The 18,606-nt window shown below is 36.6% G+C and overlaps 1 pseudogene; it reads left to right on the plus strand.

Moving 5' to 3' along the window:
• Positions 1 to 3,215: 3,215 nt before the first annotated feature.
• LOC103605416 lies at positions 3,216 to 15,560 on the plus strand (annotated as a pseudogene).
• Positions 15,561 to 18,606: the final 3,046 nt, after the last annotated feature.

Genomic DNA, 18,606 nt, shown 5'->3' on the forward strand with positions numbered 1-18,606 from the left:
CTCAGAATAGAGCCAGGAAAGGTCTGAATGGGGTACCACAGTCTACAGCCCGGACAAGCAGGGAACAGTGTGGAAGTCCTAGGTGAGACAGAGGCGAGCTCTGCCTAAATCAGGGAGGTACACAAAGTGGGAGACAAATGCAGGCAAGCCCTGTTTGTCACAGGTAGACCCCGAGTCTATGGCAATGGATCCCATTGTCCAAACTCCTGCAGAATAGCTGGGAGGTGAAGGAGCCCCTGGGATTTTCAATCATTAGAAGGTGCTGATGAAGGAGACATTGGTAAAGTAGACGTTGTAGCAGCCGGAAGGATAAATGGAAATTAGCTGATTAACAAATCCTAAAGGACCAGAGCAGAGAGAAGGAAACTTTTGGAAAAAAACTGCACCTTATTTTTAAATGGGTTAGGAGATTGATGAAAACACCAGAAAATATCTTTTGAATTCAGCAGTAAGGAGTGGGAGCAGGGAAAAAGAAACAGATTACACTCAAATTCATTCATCGTGCTCCATTCTCATGAACAGTGTTCATAAGAGATTTGATGTAGGAAAAGGCTGAAACTCATGGCTAAAATGGACCCCAGCGAATTATCGGCTACCATGCATTAGCATGGAAAAGAGCGAGCTGGCTACACCTCACGATAAGCAGTGAAGTCCTGTACTGACTCAACACCATTTTTCTGTGGCAGGTGGACTGTCCAGGCAGCAGTGAAGATTTGTTTTTGAATTGTGCAAGGAGAAAATATCAGCCCACAGTAATGAAAGTGCGACAAAGGAAAATGATCTCTCTTGCTGTTCTTAAAGGGTATGGGTGCCCTTTGGCGCTGTCTAGTTGCAGAAATTATACACTCACGACAACTGCTAAGCAGCCCAAACAAAGGAGCCCTAATTCCTATTCTTCTTCTACACTTCGATCTGCAGAAGCAAAAATAGGATGCTGTTGTAATACTGGTCATCACAGGGAAGAAAGGGCTTCAGGCAGGAACATCAGTGGAAAAATATAACACATTTAGATTATAAAAATCTCAGTCAGTACTTTATACAGCATAGACAGAAATAAAATGATGCCTCAACAAATGGGCAAGTGGGCCTGAGCAATTTTTTAACACAAAGCTGTTTCATGGTACTAACAAACGAAGCTTCACTAAGACAGAAATATCCTACATCAATTTGTTCCTCATTTTAATTAAGAGCGCTGTAAGCAGGTTAAAAGAAGCGTCTTCTCTAATTTTTCCAGATAATGATTTTGGATACTGAATTACCATAGTAATGTCTCAATTAACACTTTACACAGTGAAAAAGGGAAATTATGAAAAGATTTTTCAGATTTTTTGGTCCTTATGTAAAACAAGTCCTGTACATTTTAGAATTATGGATAAATGGTAAGAGTTAAGGCACACACTGTTCTGCTGTTATCTTTAGTACCTAAAAACCACAGAGATATTGCAAGAAGATACTGAGTGAAGGTTTAAATTTAAAGTCTTCACAAAGACTTTAGACAAGTTCTTTAGAGTTTTAAAAAGATGACCAGTTCTGTAATTAAGCTCTCAGAGAAATAGCTGGCTGTAGTCCAACGTAATCACGTATGCAAAAGTATTTGTGATCAATAGCATGTTTTATAGAAAACGTCCCACTGTTATTATACCATAGGTTTAAAAGTTCTTCTGAAATGTTGAGATTAAATAAAAAATAGAGGCACCAGGAAAAGAGGTGTATACTACATTGTCATCTTTAAATAACTACCTTCCCTATATATAAATATATATTATATATATTAGAATATGTATATATATATTCTCCTATTCAACAAGGAGGGAAAATGGGACAATGAAAAATTCACTCAAATTTAGATGTGATTAGAATCATTCTGTAACTGTCTTTCTAAAAATAAGAAGTAAAAATAAGGTCAATGTATTTTCTTTTTTTTTCTTTTTTATTTTTTTTATTTTGTCAATATACAATGTAGTTAGTTATTGTGTCCCATCACCAAAACCTCCCTCCCTCCTCCCAAGGTCAATGTATTTTCTTTTTTTTTCTTTTTTATTTTTTTTATTTTGTCAATATACAATGTAGTTAGTTATTGTGTCCCATCACCAAAACCTCCCTCCCTCCTCCCAAGGTCAATGTATTTTCTACAGATCATTTAGATGCTCAGGGTGTTTAGGTTACATCAAAAAGAGCTTTACGTTTGAAGTGATGGATATGCTAATTACCCTGGTTTGATCCTTACTCATTGTATACATATATCCAAATAACACATTGTAGCCCATAAATATGTACAATACAATTATGTGTCAATTAGAAATAATAATTAAGGGCCGGCTGTGGCTCACTAGAGAGAGTGTGGTGCTGAAAATACCTAGGCCATGGGTTCAGATCCCTGTATAGGGGTGGCTGGTTAGTTCACTTGGTAGAGCGTGGTGCTGACAACACCAAGTCAAGGGTTAGGATCCCCTTACCGGTCATCTTTAAAAATAATAATAATAATAATAATAATAATAATAAATTTAAAAATTGGAATAAAAAAGAGCTTTGAGGTTTTTTAAAAAACCATTATAAAAATCATGCTTTTTCTTTATTTAACATTATGAATCTGGTCACTTTGCACTTGCCAAAGACAAATATTTAAAGCAAGATTCAAGGGGGTGTGTGTGGAGTGAAGCACTAACCTCTTCCACCACTAACAGAAAAACTATATTAAAGAGATTTAGACATTTAGTGAATTATCTCCACACTGTTAACAACTATAAATATGATGTTGATAATAAAAGGACAGGACTAAGAGAGGAGAGGAGGAAGAGAGGAGAGAGGGAGAAAGAGAGACAAACGGAGGGAGAGAAGGAGACAGAGACGGAGACAGAGATCACTGTGTGCATGTCGGAAGCACCAGCCACATTAAAATTAGAACACAGGAGAGGACAATCAAAGTCTTCCAACCACTGGCACTTGTGCATGGTGGCTGAGGACAGGCATAAAAGCCATCTCAAAGTTCCAAATGGAAGTCTGGCATACAGTTGTTGTTGGCCACAGAATTAACTTTGTCTTCCAAGTGCTGGGGAGGATTTGATTCCCACCTGCAAACAATTTCCAGTGACCTTGGAAAGTGCAGAAGTAAATCAGGACTCCAGACACCTAAGCACACCAATTTTAAGTAATCGCTCCATGTCAACATATTAATCAGTTAGAATGCGACCCATCCGGAGCCCCGCGCCGCCGCCATGTCTTCCGGGGCCAGCGTGAGCGCCCTGCAGCGCCTGGTGGAGCAGCTCAAGCTGGAGGCCGGCGTGGAGCGGATCAGAGCTTCAACAGTACTGCATGCAGAATGCCTGCAAGGATGCCCTGCTGGTCGGTGTTCCAGCCGGAAGCAACCCCTTCCGGGAGCCTAGATCCTGTGCTTTATTCTGAAAACTGTAGGGAAGAAGTTCGCTGAGGAATGCCTTTCAGCACAAAGTGGTGAATGACTGCCTCCAAGTCTCAAGAAAACACTTTTCTCTAGCCAAATGACTTTTAGATATTTCAGACCTTTCCTGTGGCCTGGTCCTATAGCCAAAATTCTACAGAAATGGATGAGTTTTTGCTCACATAAGGAAACTTGGTGAAGGAGTAGAGTTTTAAATAAAAATGGCCTAGTTCTCTTGGTGAAGTACTTTTATCTTAGGACAAACAAAGACCTTACTACCAAATGTACCAAAATACATTTCTTTCATAAGTGAGTTACTAGTGTTTCTATACCCGGAATATCATGTATGTTTTATTTACTGCATGTTTACATTTTAGGAAGGAAAACATTTTGTTTATTTAAAAAAGTGAATATTTGTAATTTGTTGTTCCTCAGATTTTTATAGCAACAAAATTTGTTCTTTTCTCATGAATTTACAATTATAAATGAAGACAAGAAAGTATAAAATTGGGAGGGAAATAGGCTTTACCAATCAAACCATATTTTGATATTTTCTAAATGAGAAGACTTTTATTTTTAACACTAAACATGGGAGATGATTCTTAGCAAACTTGTTTGGTAAGATTAACATTATGTTGTGTATCCGGTTGCTCCATCTTATGTATGAAGCAGATTTGATCTTTGTCTTAAGTTCTTTTACTTTATAGTTGTGGTTGTACTTTAAAAAAATACTAGATTATTTCACACCCTTAAGAAAAGGTTTAAAATGTAACCTACATACAGAACATTGCAAATGGTTAAAAACAAAGTAATGTGTGAAAATGTTACAACCTAAAAGAATTCTTCATGTCACAAGTGTTTTACTTTGATGATGTGCCTTTGATTTAATTGGGGACACTTCTAGAAAGATATTATATTTGTGTTTGTAATAATCTTTGAAGAGCTTGGAAATAAAATTTCTGCTTAATTCATCAAAAAAAAAAAAAAAAAAAAAAGAATGCGACCCATCCAAGCTGGTTATGCTTAATCTTAAGTGACAAAAGCAGAATACAAAAGATGTGACCAGTAATTAAAACTGATTATACCTAAGCGTAAATGTGGATATATCTCAGAGGTAATTTATAAAGTAAAAACAGTTATGTTGAGGCCATAGAATAATAAGGACTTTTTTCTTTGACTTCGTTTTTGTGATTTTTTCCATTTCAAAAATGACAAGGAAAAGTCAAGAGACGAATGATAACCCATGAGAAAATGTTTACAGCTTACATCACAAGGAACTAATATATTTAAAAAACTCTTAAAATTTGGGGGAAAAAAAGAAAAAGATCCCTATAGAGAAAGATTTTAGAAACATAAACAGTTCTCAGGAAAAGAAAGGCCATTGCTTGTTAATGTGGGGAGGGGATGCTCAGACTCAACTCAGAACAAGTGTCATGTAAATTTAAAATGCACTGAGATATAACTTTTCACATATCAGATTGGCAGAAATCCAAAAGCTTTACAATTGAGAGCAAACCGGCACCCTCCTGCATTGCTTCCAGGAGTAAATTACACATGCATTTACGGTAAGACCCAGCAATCTCACTTCTAGGAATCTACCCTGAAGATAGATAAACACTGAACAGCATATTCACATAATTAGTAATTGCAAAATTGTTTTTAATAGCAAAAGATAGGAAACGATGTAAATGTTCACCAATAAGGAACTGAAAATAAACTACCCACACAATGAAATATATGCAGTCACAGAAAAGATTTCTAGGTATTGATAAGGGGTAGTTTCCAGTATATATTAAGTGAAAAAAATGCACGACAGTATATATAAAATACTACCTTTTATATGAGAAAGGAGGAAAAATAAGAAAAAAAAATATATATATATATACACATACATACATATATGTGTGTGTTTTTATTTTACTCATTTTTCCAGAACCTTTGGAAAGGTAAATAGGAAATACAGGGCTGGCTGGTTAGCTCAGGTCATTTGAGTGTGGTGTTATAACACCAAGGTCAAGGGTTCAGATCCCTGGATCAGCCAGCCACCAATAAATAAATAAATAAGTAAATAAATACTAATAGAGTTAGCTATAGGTGGGTACAGAGTGGGAAACATGGAGAAGGGATAGGGAGACAAGTAAAACTTTCCTGAATATACCTTTTTATGTAGTTTTGATTTTTAACTCATGTAAATGTTTTATATGTTCAATAAATAGATTAAATTAAATCAAAAAAGGGAAAGAAACCCTAAAATTGAGAAGAAATAAAAACAAACAATTCTATATCAAATGAGCAACATGTTGACACAAAACAAAAATTTATCTCAAATGACTTTGGACACACATTTGGACTTTACATTTCTTAGTGGGGTACAGTCTAAGGACTAAAAGAATTATAAAAAAATCCTCAAAACTAGCTTAGTATTTATACTGTTATAGTACAGTGGTAATATTAACATCGCAATTTTGAAGCCCTTTTATATATCTACTAGGACCAAACAAATAAACATGTTAATCTTATTTTTTAAATTTCCAGTAAAACAGTCAAGCTAAGCCTCTATTATTAACTATAATTTGTGGGGTACTGAATAAGCAAGTTGACAATGTCCTTGCTATTCTAGGGAAGCCAGCAAGGCTGGCATCCCTTCTGCCTACTTCCCCCTTCTCCCTCCCTTTGAGGTCTGACCTTTGACTGAACCCAGGACCCTGGAAGCTTTGTAAATGAAAAACTTATGTTCTTATTTTGTTGATAAGTAGTTAGCTATGAACCTTCAAGTGTTGTGGCAGCTGAAAATGTTTTGTTCTATATATAGCTTGGTAGCAGATATAATTGATTTAATCAATATGATTTGTTATTTTCACTGGCTTATAAGAAGGAACCTAAAATAAACTAAGATGCCTTATAGGTCAGCAGCCTGCAAGGTACTCCTGATCCCATAAAATAAATCATGTCTTTCTTCATTTCCCACCGTCTCCCTTTGGGGTACTGGTTGACAACAATAATTTATTGCATGTTATCAAATGGCTAGAAGACAGATTAAAGGTCTTCATCTTAAAGAAACGACTAAGTTTTAGGGGCCGGCCCGGTGGTGCACTCGGTAGAGTGCGGTGCTGATAACACCAAGGCCATGGGTTTGGATCCCATATAGAGACCGGTCCGCTCACTGGTTGAGCACGGTGCGGGCGCGACACCGAGGGTTGTGATTCCGTTGCCAGTCGCGGTAGGGGCATGACACTGAGGGTTGCGATCCCGTTACCGGTCACGAAAAAAGACAAAAAAAAAAAAAAAGGAAAAAAAAAAAAAAAGAAACGACTAAGTTTTATAATGATGAATATGCTAATTATCCTGATTTGATCGTCATACATTGTATACATATATTGATATTCAACTCTGTACCCCACAAATATGTGTAATCAATGTTTCAATAAAAAAATAAAATTTTCAGTAAAAAAAGAGATATAAATATAAAATCAATATGTTTAAAAAAGCCATAATGTTAAATATTGTTATAATAGTTTTATTAAAATAGAATTTACATACCATAAAATTAACCTTTCTAAAGTGCAATATTCAGTGGATTTTAGTATAGTCACAGAGTTGAGCAACCATCACCACTATCTAATTTCAGAACATTTTCATCAACCTGAAAGGAAATTCCACATCTATGAGCAGTCACTCCCATTCCCCCTAGCTCCTGGCAACCACTAATCTACTTTCTGTCTCTACAGATTTGCTTATTCTCGACATTGCATATAAATGAAATCATATAATATATGGTCCTTTGTAACAGGCTACTTTGACTTAGCAAAATACACCAAAATTTGTATTAGTTTCCTATTACTGCTGTTACAAATTATCACAAATTGGGTGGGTTAAAACAACAGAAATTTATTCTCTCATAGTTCTTAAGGCCCAAAGTCTGAAATCAAGGTGTCAGCAGGGCCATACTCCTTCCAAACGCTCAAAGGGACAATTCACTTTTTCTCTCTTCCAGAGAATGGTGGCTCCAGGCTTTCGTTGGCTTGTGGTCACATCCCTCATATCTGCCACCATGGTCACATTGCCTCCTCCTCTTCCCTGTCTGTCCTCTGTGAGTCTCTTATAAGGATACTTGTCATTGGATTTAGGGCCCACTTGGATAATCCACGATGACCACATCTCAAGATCCTTAACTTAATACATCTGAAAGAATCTTTTTTCGAAATAAGGTAACATTCACATATCCAGTGATTAGGATATGAACATATCTTTTGGAAGTCTCATTTAACCCACTACAGTCTGTTCTCAAACACCTCAAATTCATAGCCATCCCACATGCAGAATACATTCACCCCACCACAACATCCTCAAAAGTCTCAACTCACTGCAGCGTTAACTCTAAGTCCAAAATCTCACCTAAATGTCCTCAGCTCAAAAGTTCCAAATTTTATCATCTAAATCAAATGTGAGTGAGACTCCGGTTATGAGCCATCCTGTGGCAAAATTCTTCTCTATCTGTAGACCTGTGAAATGAGAAAACAAGTTACCTTCTTCCAAAAAACAATGGTGGGATAGGCATAGGATAAAATTTATGGATGTTTTCATCCAAAATAGAAGAAAATAGAAGGAATAAAGGGGTCATTGGTCCCAAACAAGTTTGAAGTTGCAGGGACATTTTCACTAGGTTTCAGGACCTAATAGTAATTCTCTGAGGCTTGCATATCTACAGGCCTCAGCACACATGGCTTCTCCGGTCTCTGCCCCTGTGCCTCTGAGCCCACGGCTCTGCTCTTGGAATCAGTCTTTTTCTTGAGGTTAGCACACATTTGTAGCCAAGTGGCTCTATCAGCCCAGTTACTACTTGCAGAATGGTGGAAGTCCAAAAACCTTTTTTCATTTAGTCCAGTCTCTGTTTCTTTCAGTCCAAGCTGATGATGTTCCTGCTTATGTAAAATTCTCAAAAACTGTGTGGGTCTCTTGTGTATGTCATGGAGATTCACACCATTAGATAAGAGGGTTCTTCATAGATCCTTCCCGGATAATCCCATCTCTGCTCCTGGCTTCTGCTGAGATGGTTAAATGAATCCACGAGTCATACGAATATCTCTTTAGCAAAAGGTTGTCCAGCCAGCCACACCCTTGCCTTCTCTTCAGAGCATGCTTTCCTAATACTAAATTTCCTAAGTTTAGCATCTTTTGCAGTCTGGATAGGCTGACAATTTCCCAGATCATTAAATGCTAGTTCCTTTTTGCATAAACAGTTTTATCCTTAATTTATCACTTTCCTCTTGCACTTTGCTATAAGCAGCAAGAAGAAACCAGGCCACACCTTCAATTTTTTGCTTGTAACTCTTCTCAGCTAAATATCCAATTTCATAAGGGCTGGCCCATGGCTCAATTGGGAGAGTTTGGTGATAACACCAAGGCCATGGGTTCAGATCCCTACATAGGGATGGCTGGTTAAGCTCACTTTGGAGAGCATAGTACTGATGACACTGAGTCAAGGGTTAAGATCCCCTTACCGGTCATCTTTTTAAAAAAATTTTTTAAATAAATAAATAAATAAATATCGACTTCATCTCTTACAAGTTCTACTTTCCACAAAACTGTATAAAAAGAATTCAGCTAAGTTTTCTAACACTACATAACAAGGATCACCTTCTCTCCAATTTCCAATAAGATGTTCCTCATTTCCTTTTGAGCCCTCACCAGAAATGCCTTTAATATACATTTCTGCCAGCATTCTGTTTATCATGATATAAATACTCACTAAGGTGATAGAAGCCTTCTCTGCTATCCTCCTCACTTTTTTCTGAGCCCACATCAAAGGCATGTTTAATGGCCATATTTGTACCAACAGTCTCTTCAAGGAAATCTAGACTTTTTCTATCAGGCTTCTCAAAATTCTTATACCCTCTACCCATTATCCAAATTCAAGCCACTTCTACATTTTTAGGTATTTGTTACAGCAGTACTCCACTTCCTGGTACCAAGATTAGTATGTATCAGTACTTCATTTGTTTTTGTTACCAAGCAATATTTCATTATATGGATATACCACATTGTGTATTTATCCATTCATCAGTTGATGGACATTTGCACTGTTTCCACTTTTTGGATATCATGAATAATGCTGCTATAAACACTTGTATACAAGGATTTTTTTGTGAATATATATTCTTATTTGTCTTGATATAACTAGAAGTGGAATTGCTGGGTCATATAGTAAATATGTTTAACATTTTTTTAAATTTATTTTTTATTTTTTATTTTTTTTTTTAAAAAGATGACCGGTAAGGGGATCTCAACCCTTGGCTTGGTGTTGTCAGCACCACGCTCAGCTAGTGAGCAAACTGGCCATCCCTATATAGGATCCGAACCCGTGGCCTTGGTGTTATGAGCACCGCACTCTACCGAGTGAGCCACGGGCCGGCCCTAAATTTATTTTTTATTAGCATATTCACTCTTTATAAATCATACTTATTCTTTCATGTTTAACATTTTGAGTAACAGCCAAAATGTTTTCTAAAGCAACTGCATCATTCCACATCCTACCAACTATGTATGGGGCTCAAATTTCTCTACATTCTCATAAGCACTTGTTATTGTCTGCCTTTATTTTTTTTTTTTTTTCTCCTTTTTGTCTCTATTGTCTGCCTTTTTTACGTTAGTCATCCTAGCAGTGATTAAGTGGTATCTCAGTGTGGTTTTGATTTGCATTTCCATAATAACTAATACTGCTTATCTTCTATCTTTTTATGCGCATATTGGCCATTTGTATGTCTTCTATAGAAAAATGTCTGTTCAAATCTTTTTCCCATTTTTTAATTGGGTTTTTTAAATTTTTTATTTTTGAATTGTAAGAATTCTATATATATTCTCTATACAAGTTTCTTATCGGATATATGATTTGCAAAGACTTTTTGTAATATAAAATAGAAATTGAAAGTCAATATAAACTCATAATTTTTTGACACATTTTCTACCTCTGCTCATAGACAGAGCCTAAAATCAGTGATATTCAAGTAGATATGAACTCACTCTGATGATTAATCTTATATGTCAAGTTGACTGGATTAAGATACACCCAGAAAGCTGGTAAAATATTATTTTGGGGTATGCCTGTGAGTCTGTTTCCAGAAAAAGGGCAAATTCACTGTCTCTTCTTTTTTTTTTTTTTTTTCTTTTTATAAAGATGACCGGTAAGGGGATCTCAACCCTTGGCTTGGTGTTGTCAGCACCACGCTCAGCCAGTGAGCAAACCGGCCATCCCTATATAGGATCCGAACCCATGGCCTTGGTGTTATCAGCACCGCACTCTACCGAGTAAGCCACGGGCCAGCCCTCACTGTCTCTTCTTGAGCTAGGACACCCATCTTCTCCTTCCCTTGGACATCAAAGCTCTTGGTTCTTGGGCCTTCAGATCCAGGACTTACACCAGTGCTCCCTCTCCAATTCTCGGGCCTTCAGCCTGAGACTGAGAGTTGTACCATTGAGTCCCCTGGTTCTCGGGCCTTAGGACTTAGACTGAATTGGACCACCAGCTTTCCTAGTTCTCCAACTTGCTCACGGCATATTATGGGACTTCCCGGTCTCCATAACTATGTGAGCCAATTCCCATAATAAATCCTCTCCTATACACATCCACACACATGTGTGTGTGACCATCCTTTTAACCAAGTAATCAAAGTTAGCATGGCTAGAAATGAAACAATCAGTGAAATTGACATGATGCAATATGAAATACACAGCATGACCTATGAAGAAACTCTTGCCAAAAAATGTTTAACCTGAATCTAAATAGGAAAATCATCCTAACTACCAGTTTATAGGAAATGCAAGTGCATCAGTCAGGGTTCTAGAAGGTGGCATGCTCAAATTACTACTCAAAAATGTAGTACATGGCTGGCTGGCTAGCTCAGTTGGTTAGAGCATGGTGTTGTAATACAATGGTTAAGGGTTTGGATACCTGTACCTGCCAGCTGCCAAAAAAAAAAAAAAAGTAGTATAGAGGGTACTTCTGTTCTGGTCAAAATGGAATAGCAAAAACCAGATTTACTCTCCTGCCTGAAACAGCCAAAGAGTGGATAAAATATGTGAAACAACAGTTTGCAAGATACTGGTCATCAGGATGGAGCCAGAGACTGACCCCTCCTCCCACACCCAGGAAAGGAGCATGCCAAAAACACCACTTCCATGTGGGTGGCCCACCACAACCACCACAGTAGCCATGGCTGCTGCAAAAGTGGCTGGATGCCACAATCATTGTACAGATGGCCCGCCAGCCACTCGAGTGCATTGACATGAGGAGAGTCACCAGCAGAGACCAAAGAAAAGAAGAGGATGACTCTCTCCACAAAGCCCAATCCAAATTGATAGAAGATGCATCTGCTCTACTATCATATTGGGGAACCTGATCACACCTCTCAGCACTGGACAGATCATCTAGGCAACAAATCAACAGAGTAACCATTTTTCTTTCAGAAGGAGAAAAGAAATCTAGGGTAATTAGAGGGGAGATGTGGAGGGAGAGGGGGATAGGGTGATATTGGACAAAGTGCATAAAGAATAAGTATGATTTGCAACAATATATGTGCTAGTAATATTGATTTGATCAACATATGTCAACGTTGAACCCCCAAAATATGTATAATCAATTTGATTTAATAAACCTAAAAATTAATTAATTAATTAATTAATCTAATTTAATAAATAAATAAATAATAAAGAGAAAAAATTGTAAAAAAAGAAAAGGTACTGGACATCAGGTAATGAGGGACAGTAATCCCTGAAAGACAGTATGCCAATTATGAATTATTCTCTCTTGGCTCCAAATTCATCCTTCATTGCCTAGTCAACAAAAATGGAGATAGGCCCTTTAAATAGGTTTCCTTTGTCAGCTGACAAAGTGTTAAGCTTTGTCAGCAGAGAGCATAGGAGAGACATTGCAGAAGAAATTTTGCTTTCTGGCTCAAGTAGATGTGCTTGCTGAGCAGGACCCTGCAACATATACGTATGCAGCTTCCCCAGTGCGAGGCTCCAGCAGCACAGGCAACTGTGTCTACAAAAACACCTACAGTTTACTTTATCCTTAATAGTGGAAGGCTGAATGATTTCCCCTAAGATCAGGAACAAGGCAAGGATGTCTGATCTTATGATTTTTATTCAGCATTGTCCTGGAAATTCTAGCCTGCAAAATAGGTCAAGAAAAATAAATGTAAAAGTTTCCAGACTGGAAAGAAAGAAATACAATGGTCTTATGTGCAGGAAAAATGATCATCTATGTAGAAAAATCTGATGAATCTACAAAAAAAAGCTACTAGAACTAATAAGTGAACTTTGCAAGGTTACCAAATACAAGATAAATTTACAAAAGTCAACTATATTTATACAAGCAATGAATAATTGGATATCGAAATTTTAAAACAATACCATTTACAATAGCATTAAAAAAATTAAATATTTGGGGATAAATCTGACAAAAGGTTTACCTGTACACTGAAAATTACAAAACACTGCAGAGAGAAATTAAAGATGTAAAAAATGGAGAGATATACCTCATTTATGGATCCAAATACTCAATATTGTTAAGATGTCAATTCTTCCCAAAATGATCTTTAGATTAAATATAATCCCAATCAAAATCCTAGCAGGCTATTATGTAGAAATTGACATACTGATTCTAAAACTCAAATAGAAATGGAAAGGATGTAGAATAGCCAAAGCAGTTTTGGAAAATAAGAATATATACTATATACTATAGTACATTACCTGATTTCAAGACTAATCAAGACAGTGTAGTATTGTCATAACAGACAAATAGATGAATGGAAAAGAATAGAACTTCCAGAAATAGACCTACACTTACATAAACAATTGATTTTCAACAAAGATGCAAAAATAGCATAGTGGAGACAGAATAGTCTTTTCAACAAATGGAGACAGAATAATTAGATATTCATGTGCATCAAAATGAACTTTGTCCATACTTGTAGCATAAGCAAAAATTAACTTAAAATTAATTAAAAACCCAAGTGTAAAATCTAAAACTATAAAACATCTAGGATCCATACCTTCATGGTCTTGTGTTAAGTAAACATTTCTTAGATATAACACCAAAATCACTATTCATAAAACAACAAATTGTTAAATTGGACTTCAATTTTAAAAACATCTTCTCTTTGGGGCTCTGTGCCCACAAACTTTTTGTAAGGCATCAATGATTTCACCATTCTTCCACTCAAGCTTCAACCATAAATTTGATGTTTATTTTTGCTTCAATTTTAGCAGAATTCATGTTGTTCTCAAAGGGGCTCTTTTCAAACTGATGTCTTATCCTCGTTAGTACCTCAAGCTAGATCCTGTTCAGACATGTTATGACAAGTTAGTATGAGTTTATTTTGGTGCAAAAAAATTTTGAAATTCATGCATAGTCTTTTTATCATATGTATTTTCCACAAATTTTTTGAAGACTGCATGCGCGCGCGCGTGTGTGTGTGTTTGAGGTAGATGGATGATTCAGCCAGGTCGTATTCTGGAAATGTAGTTAATGAGCCAAGCAAAATTATTAATGAACTTTACTTTGGTAAGGTCTTCTAAAGAAATAAAATGCAGTTTTAACTGTCATTTTTAATTGCTGTAACAAATGTTTCTTTACCTTATGTACTAATAGGCATCAAGAAAAAATATAAAATATAACTTGACTTTGAATATTATAAATAAATAAATTCTTTAAAAAACATTTTCTCTATGAAAGACTTTTTGAAAAGAATAAAAAGACAAGACAAAAACTGGGGGAAAATATTTTCAAAGCATATATTTAGTAAAGGACTTGTATCTAGAAGTAATGAACTCTCAAAACTTAATAACAAGAAACAAACAACCCAATAATAAAATTGGCAATAGGTTTGGGTACATACTTTACCAAAGAGGATGCGTGGGTGATAAAAAAAAAAAGCACATAAAATGATGTTCAACATCATTAGCCATTAGGAAAGTTCAATTAAAACCATAATAGGATACCACTACACATCTATTAGAAAGTCTAAAACTGAGACTCTCATACTGCTGATGGAACTGTAACATGGTCCAATTACTTTCTAATTAAGCTACACAAGCAACTACCATTTGATCTAGCAAATGAGCTCTTGGACATTTATGACAGAGAAACGAAAAATTATGTTTACACAAAAATCTGTACACAAATGTTCATAGCAGCTTTATTCATAATAGTCAAAAAATGGAAAGAGGCTGAGTGGTAGTTTCCGCAGTGCTCCTTGATTTGCCTCTTGGCAGGAGGCCACAGCCATGCTGAATTGGAGTCCTGTTTCGCAACCAGTATGACAATGATGTCACTGTTTGGAGCCCTTAGGGCAGGATTCATCAAATTGATTATGCAATGGAAGCTGTTAAACAAAGTTCAGCCACAGTTGGTCTGAAATCAAAAACCCATGCAGAGTTGATTGCATTTTCAGCTCATCAGAAAAAAATTCTCCATGTTGACAACCATATTGGTATCTCAATTGCAGGGCTTACTGCTGATGCTAGACTGCTATGTGATTTTATGCACCAGGAGTGTTTGGATTCCAGATTTGTATTTGACAGACCAGTTCCAGTGTCTCATCTTGTATCTCCAATTGGAAGCACGACCCAGATACCAAAACAGCAATATGGAGACTGTATGGTGTCAGGCTGCTTACTGCTGGTTGTGATGACACGGGCCCTCGCATTTTTCCAAACCTGTCCATCTGCTAACTATTTTGACTGCAGAGCTATGTCCATTGAGCCCATTCTGTCAGTTCATACTTACTTGGAGAGACAAATGTCTGAGTTTATGGAATGCAATTTGAATGAACTGGTTAAACATCGTCTATGTGCCTTAAGGGAGACACTTCCTGCAGAGCAAGATCTAACTACAAAGAATGTTTCCATTGGAATTGTTGGTAAAGATGTGGAGTTCACAATCTACGATGATGATGATGTGTCTCCATTACTGGAAGGTCTTAAAAAAAGACCACAGAGAAAAATACAGCCTACTCAACCTGCTGATGAACCTGAACAAAAGGCCGATGAACCAATGGAGCATCAAGTGATAAACCAGTTTATCAAATATGTAAGAATACAGGAACACATACTGATGACAATCATCTTTACTTCGAACCAAAAGATGCAGAATGGTGGAATGGTATGTTTCAGGAATCAGATGTTTTTCCAAACAACCTCACTGAAACCATATAATGTGGTACATTTTTCTTTGAGGGGATCTATATAAATCATTTTCTAGAAAGTATAAGTATCTGTACTAATGTTTTTATGTGAAGAAAATAGTGACTTTGCAGTTTTTTGTTTTTTTTTTTTATCCTTTTTTGTCTTTTTTCGTGACCGGCAACGGATCGCAACCCTCAGTGTCATGCCCGTACTGGACCGGGACCGGCCACGGGATCGCAACCCTCGGTGTTGCTCCCGCCCCTCGCTCAGCCAGTGAGCGGCCGGTCTGTATGTGGGATCCGAACCCTCCGCGGGAGCGCCGCCGCGCTTCTCAAGCGGCGCACTATAGCAGTGCGCCACCGGGCCAGCCCATGACTTTGCAGTTTTAAAGACAATTGTGAAATAAAATTGTTTCACCTACTGTGGAAAAAAAAAAAGTGGAAACAACCAGCTGTCATTCAACGGGTGAATGGTTAAACAAACTGTGGTACATCCATACCATGGAATATTCTCAGCAATAATAAAAGAACTAACTATTGATAAATGCAACAACTTGGATGAATTTCCAAGAAATTATACTGATTGAAAAAAATCCAATCCTAAAGCTTACATACTACATGATTCCACTTATATAACATTGCCAAATGACAAAATTATGGAAATGAAGAATAGATTAGCGGTTGTCATGCATCATGGATGGGGGTGAGGGTAGATGTGTCTATAAAAGAGAAACATAAGGAATCAACCTGGGATGGACCTCTTCTTTATCTTGATTGTATCCATGTCAATATCCTGGCTGTGATGTTTTACTACAGTTTTATAAGATGCTACCATTGGGGGGAACTGTATAAAGAGTATACAAAATCTCTCTGTATTTATTCTTACAGTCACATGTTAATCCACAGTAAGTAACCAAGGATTCATAGAAAAATTGTTGATTCCAAGTCTGGGGCAAGAAATACATGAAATAAGCTTGGAACATCTTATACCATATAGCAAGGAAGCTATCAAATATTACCAGGTTAATGTCAAAAAGACACAGGAACCAATCCAAAAAGGCTTCTACTGGCCAAAAAAGGGCAATTTAAAAATCAATAAGAAAAATAACTGCAATGGATTAAAATACATCAAATCTCTCAGTTCACAATGATACTTTTTTTTAAAGTCACTGTTTAAGGATGCCAGGGAACCAACTTATTAAAAACTGATAAAATACTCAAACATTTCTCAAGTCTTTTCTATGTGAAGTGCAGCACGAGGCAACCAGACAGTAGATAAGGGGAAAATTCTCTTATGGAAGTACTGCAGCTAATAAATTTTACACAATAAATTAGAATCTCACAGTTTTGGAACCCCTAATGAACTAATAGTTCTGGCCATCAAGCATCCATGTCTGCTAACATCACAAACTGACAAGCAGTTAGGGTGTGATTTCTAATGGAAGAAACCAACACCATCCAAGAATGTTCTTGCCAGGACAAATCCAATCTGAATCTGAGCAGGCCTCAAGATCTGAATACCATTTAAAGCAAAGACAAAAAACTGAAGAATATGTTAAATTCTACATCAGCAATGCAACCAGCAACATCCAGACTACAGAGAACTCCCACCAGTCAAACCATCAAGAGTTTTCAACAAATTGCAAGAAAAAGGAGAAGGATGGGGCCCTAAAAATTTTTAAATGTATGAGCCCATAGAAATGTGTGGCGTTGGTGGAGATGAGGGGTGGGAACATAAGAGCCTTTTACCCTATTCTGTCTACTTTGGGGTTCTTTTGAGTATATAATACTCCCTTTAGGGTATGCTTTGAAATATACAAGCATTTGGGGGGTATGTTGGAAATGCTCCAAATAAAAATTATTTAAAAAATAATGAAACATAACCACCAACTGACATGCAAGGATTTTGACTGGATTCTGATTAAAAGTAAAACAGCTTTAAGACACATTTTTAGAACAATGGAGAGAATTTAAATATGTGCTAAGCATTAGACGGCATGAGAGAATCCCTGTTAGTTTTCGTAGATGTGACTATGGTGCTGCGGTGATGTAGGAGAATTCCCTTATCATCAACAGAGGCTTAATGAAGAATTTAACGAGGAAGTGCCACATGTCAGAAACATACTTTCAAAAGTTTCAGCCAAAAAAGTCAAAATTGTTATTCGTAGTTCATAGCAACATTATTCACGATAGCCAAAAGGTGGAAATAACCCAAATTTCCATTGACAAATAAACATATAAACAAAATGTGTATATGCATACTATAGAATATTATTCAGCCTTAAAAAAGGAAGGAAATTCTGGCACATGCTACAATATGGATGAACTTTGAAGACACTATGCTAAATAAAATAAGCCAGACACAAAAGGACAATACAATATTGCATGATTTCATTTATATGAGTTACCTGGAGTAGTCAAACTCATAGAGAAAAAAGTAGAATAATGGCTGACTAGTGGTTGCCAGGGACTGGGGTAGGGGGGTGGGGAGTTAGTGTTTAATGTGTACAGAGTTTCAGTTTGGGAACATGAAAAAGTCCGGTAGATGGATTGGTGATGGTTGCACAGCAAAGTGAATATACTTAATAACCCTAAACTCTACACTTAAAAATTATCAAAATTATAAATTTTATATTATGTATATTTTACAACAATTAATTTTTTTAATCAAGATAGAGAAATATAAAGCAAAATGACAAAATTCTAACAATTGTCAAAGATAGTTGGTGGATCTATGAGTGCCTATTATACTCTTTCAACTTTTGTACATTAGAAAACTCCCATAATAAATAACTCTTGAATTCTTAAGAAAAGCAAAAATGTTGACACAAGGGGAAGAGAGAAAACGAAGTAGCAAGAAAACAAGAGAGGAAGAAAAGAAACAGAAGAAAATTCCCTTTGTTCGTGATGCCAATCATTACAAGACTCAGATACCCTATTACAGACTCCCTTATGCATGCACCCTGGAGAGCAGGTGCTCTTCAGCTCATACCTGTGGAAACTACACAAACGCGCCCCAGCAAT

This window comes from Galeopterus variegatus, unplaced genomic scaffold (assembly GCF_000696425.1).
Source record: "Galeopterus variegatus unplaced genomic scaffold, G_variegatus-3.0.2 Scaffold5798, whole genome shotgun sequence".
Lineage (NCBI taxonomy): Eukaryota > Metazoa > Chordata > Mammalia > Dermoptera > Cynocephalidae > Galeopterus > Galeopterus variegatus.